This window comes from Nansenia antarctica, assembly GCF_963989245.1.
Source record: "Nansenia antarctica genome assembly, chromosome: 3".
Lineage (NCBI taxonomy): Eukaryota > Metazoa > Chordata > Actinopteri > Argentiniformes > Microstomatidae > Nansenia > Nansenia antarctica.
This window is the reverse complement of record NC_137688.1, coordinates 21670785-21675520: the sequence shown is the minus strand read 5'-3', so window position 1 is coordinate 21675520 and position 4736 is coordinate 21670785.

The following is a 4736-nucleotide window of genomic DNA, read 5'->3' as shown; positions in this document are numbered from 1 at the left end:
ACGTAGGCCGTAAACTCGCGGCCCTCCAGTAAAAAACGGAAGTGTCTGACAGCAAGCCACAGCCCGAGGAGCTCCCTGTCGAATGTGCTGTACCTTTGCTCTCTGGGAGACAGCTGGCGGCTGAAGAATGCAAGAGGCTGCCAGGCGTCCCCAACCCACTGTTCGTACACCGCTCCCACAGCAAAGTCAGAGGCGTCCGTGGTGAGAGCAGTGGGTGCCGAGGGCGAGGGGTGGGCCAACATGGCAGCGCGGGCCAGGGCCGCCTTGGTGTCCTGAAAGGCTTTGACACGCTCCGCCGTCCAGTCCACCGGCTGCTTCAGAGTCTTGCCCTTCTGGGCATCGTACAGAGGCCGCAGGATGTGAGCGATGTGGTGGAGGAAGCGATAGTAGAAGGTTACCATCCCGATGAACCCCTTGAGCTCGCTGATTGTGCTGGGGCGCGGGAAAGCAGCGACAGCTTCTACCTTCGAGGGGAGGGGGGTCACCCCCTCTGCGGAGACCCGGTGCCCGAGAAAGTCGATGGCGTTCCGTCCGAACTCACACTTCGCCGGATTGACAATCAGCCCATGTTGGCTGAGCCGTGTGAAAAGGGCCCGGAGGTGGGACAGGTGCTCCTCCTCCGTGGTGCTTGCGACGAGGATGTCATCCAAGTAGACGAAGAGGAATGTTAGGTCCCGGAGCACCGAGTGCATGAGGCGTTGGAAGGTCTGCGCCGCGTTCTTCAGGCCGAACGGCATCCGCAGAAACTCGAAGAGCCCAAATGGCGTGATTACGGCCGTCTTAGGGACGTCCTCGGGGTGCACCGGCACCTGATGGTACCCCCGTACCAGGTCCACTTTGGAGAAGAAGCGTTTGCCTGCCAGGTTCGCTGAAAAGTCCTGGACATGTGGGACCGGGTAGCGGTCAGGCTTGGACGCGTCGTTGAGGCGGCGGTAGTCCCCACATGGGCGCCACCCGCCGTCTGACTTAGGGACGATGTGCAGGGGAGACGCCCAGGGGCTGCTCGAGCGCCGAACGATGCCCACCTGCTCCATATGCGCAAACTCCGCCCTGGCGATGGCCAGCTTCTCCGGGTTGAGGCGCCTGGCCCTGGCGTGGAGGGGAGGCCCCTCGGTCTCGATGTGGTGCTCCACTCCGTGTTTCACCGTGGGCGCGGAGAAGGTGGGCTTGGTAAGGTCGGGGAATTCGGCGAGCAGCCGAAGGTACTGGTCACTTTCGGCGAGCGTATTGGACCACCCGCTGTAGACCGCCTCCCCCTGCGTACAGGCGAATGAAGCGAAAGTCTGTGAGTTGACCAGGCGCCTGTTCCCCACGTCCACCAACAGGTTGTGGGCGCACAGAAAATCCGCACCAAGGAGGGGAAATGTGACAGCCGCTATGACAAAATCCCACGAAAAACATTGCCCTCCGAAGCACACGTCCACCGCCCTAGTGCCGTAAGAGCAGATAGGTGTGCCGTCCGCGCCTGCCAACTGCGGACCACGCTCCTCCTTCGCCATATCCGATCTCTCTGCCGGAATGATGCTCCACTGGGCACCTGTGTCACAAAGGAAACTGCGACCAGAGGCGGTGTCTTGTATGAAGAGCAGCCTGTTGGTGACGCCAGCGCTCAGGGCCACTACTGAGCGCCGGCCCCGCCGTTTCCCGTCGGTCCGAAGGTGCAGGGTGAGCGGCACCGTTTGGCCTTGGCGCCAAAAGTGGCGTGGTAGAAACAATGGCCCGCAGCGTTACCCTGCTGGCCAGAAGGTCTGGCGTCATCCTTCGCTCTCCTGCGACGGTCGGGTGGCGGGGCGGCCGCGGGAGCGAGCAGGTCGGGGGACCGTTGAGGCATGGCCAAGACGAACCGGTCCGCCTCCCTGGCCAGGGCGCGGGGCTCCATGATGGCGGTGTTGGCCAGCGCCATCCTAACTTGAGCTGGCAATGTGCGCATGAACAGCTCTGTGAAGAGGATCATGGGGTCTTCTGTACCGAGCAGGTTTAGCATCCTCTCCATGCTCGCAGAAGGCCTCTCGTCACCCAAGTCCGACATGGCAAATAGGCGACGCACCCTCTCCGCAGTGGACAGTTCAAATGTCTCTAGAAGCAGGGCCTTGAGGCGCTCATATTTGTTCGTCGTCGGGGGAGCAGACAAAAAACCTACCACTCGAGCCGCGGTGGAGCTGCCCAACATTGCCACAGCATGGTTGTACCGGTCGTCGTCGTCATCGATGTCACTTTTATTGAAATGTGCCTCTACAATAGCAAACCATGCAGCAGGCGTTGAGACCCAGAATTCTGGTAGCTTGAGAGTGGGAGTGTGCGCACCACGCGTTACCCTGACAGGGGATGGTGATGGCTGCCGCTGGTTTGAACGTCTTCCTCGCCCGGACATTTTGCAGGATTGTAATGTTCGTCGCTGGTTTTCGTACACAATTACGTTAACAAAAATCCACGTCGGGTCACCAGTGTAGTGCCGGAGGAAAAAGGAAAGACGTAGGCAACGTAATGATAACTGTTTAATCAAAACAACAACTTGTACTCTCAGTACAGGACCAGAAAATGGTTACCAAAACTCGTGTATCTAAACAGGAAGGTGCAACGTTAATAATCCTCCCCTCTGCCCCTAGTGCCAGAACTGGTTCCCTCCCACTACACAACCAACAGTAAGAGGAGAACATGAACCCATAATGTAGTCACTACAGTATTATCTTAGTTTAGTGTCATTTCAATGGATCATAGAACTTTTATTTACAACAAGCATAACAACAAAAAGATCGCCATTATGCCGCTTTGAGCTTTGAGCTCCGTTGAGTTCCTAACCGGAAGAGGCACAGCACAGGGGCATAGAAAACACACTGCCACCTAGCGATGTGATGGTGTAATTGCAGCGCGGCCTACGCAGAAGTGTAAAGTGCGAGACCCCTTACGTAGATTACGTAAGCTACGCACGTAAATTCGACGGAGAACTTTAAATCGGCCTTTACTATAATTTAAAGTGAAAACCGCAAATCAGAACATTTTGCAGATAGGAGGTTTTGCGTTTCGGCCATCGATATGATCAATATTCAGTCTATCATTCTTTAAAACTGTCCCATAGAATGAGCCTCTAGTTTGTAGTAGTAGTTTAGTTATCCCCCTCTCCCCCTCCTTTTCCTAGGCAGTTAGAGGAGTTACAGACCCAACTGGCAGAGGAGAAGGAACGGATGGCACGTTCTGAAGAGCAACAACAGCAGGAACTGGGCCGGAAGGACCAGGAGCTGAAGGAGATCACAGACAAACATCAGGGTCAGCTAAACAGCCTGCAGAAGAAAATTGTTGACCTGGTGAGTGATAATCTGGATAAAACATTGAAAGTCAGGGACAATAAGAGGTTGGTGAAGACTACCGAAATGGCTTTGAATGTTATTAGAAATGCCTTTTCTTGAGTGCTGCCACATATTAACCTATAACACATAAATTATAGGGACTTGACCAGACCTTTTCCTGATCATTCTCTCCCTCCCTGTCCCTTTCCTAACAATTGGTGATGTAATTAGTTAAAATGTCTCTCTTCTTATGCATTGTATAGGAAAAGCATGTGCAGCAGTGTGAGACCCAGGCCAAGGAGCTTGAGGCCTCTCAGGAGAAGGGCCTGTCTGAGGCACAGGAGCTTCAGGGTCAGGCTAACAAGGCGAGGCAGGAACTGAGCATCTCCAGGGAGAAAACCCAGGAGCTGGAGAGGCTGGTATCTGACTTGCAATCAGAGAAGGCTTCACTGTCCAAAGAGGTGGAGAATCTGAGAGCTGTTGTTCAGGAGGCACAGGTCAAAAACACAAGCCTGAAGAATGCTGAAGCTGAGCTTCACAAGAGCCTACAGCTCCTGCAGAAGGGCAAAGATGATCTACTTCTGCAGGTTAAGGAGCTCAAAGGCCAGGCAGAATCATCTGCAGAGGCAAAGAAGCTTCTTGAATCTCAGCTGCAGGCTAAAGCCAATGAGCAAAATACACTGACCTCTGCTAAGGATGCCCTCTCTAAAGAAGTACAGGACTTACAGACAAAACTGTCAACTGTGACACATGAAAGGACTACTCTCCTGGAGTCTGAATCCAATCTGAAGGCAGAGGTTGCCTCTGTTTGCATTGAAAGAGATACAGTGGCCTCTGAACAACATCGCTTGCTTAAAGAGGTAGAACAATTTAAGGCCACTCACACTGGATTGATAGCTGAGAAACAGGGTCTGCTTGACGAGAAAGTCCAACTGAAAGTCCAACTGAAAGTCCAAGCCAAAGTACAGGACTTTACTCAACAATCTCTCACTGGAGACAAGGCCATGGATGAGATGTCTTCCAGCCTTAACAATGCTGCACAGGAAATAAAAGCCTTGAATGCAGAGGTTAAGACCTTGAAGTCTGAACTGAAGCAGAGAGACCAGGCAAAGGGGGACTTGGCTGGAGAAAAAGAGTGTCTGTCTACCAAGCTGGAAGAGCTTGGCAAAGAGGTCTCCTCCCTGGCTAAGGAGAAAATGGACCTCCTAGCTGTACAGTCAAGGCTGGAGCAGGACATTTCCTCTCTCCGCAGCAGCCAGGCCCTCACCACCAGCAAGCGCAGGGAGAGCCAGGCCCTCACCCCCAGCCAGGCCCTCACCCCCAGCCAGGCCCTCACCCCCAGCCAGGCCCTCACCCCCAACCCAGTCATCAACCCCAACCAGCCTGCAGCTCTGCCATTCTGCATCCCCAAGGCCCAGACCTGTGCTGCCCCCCACCTCATGAACGGCACGC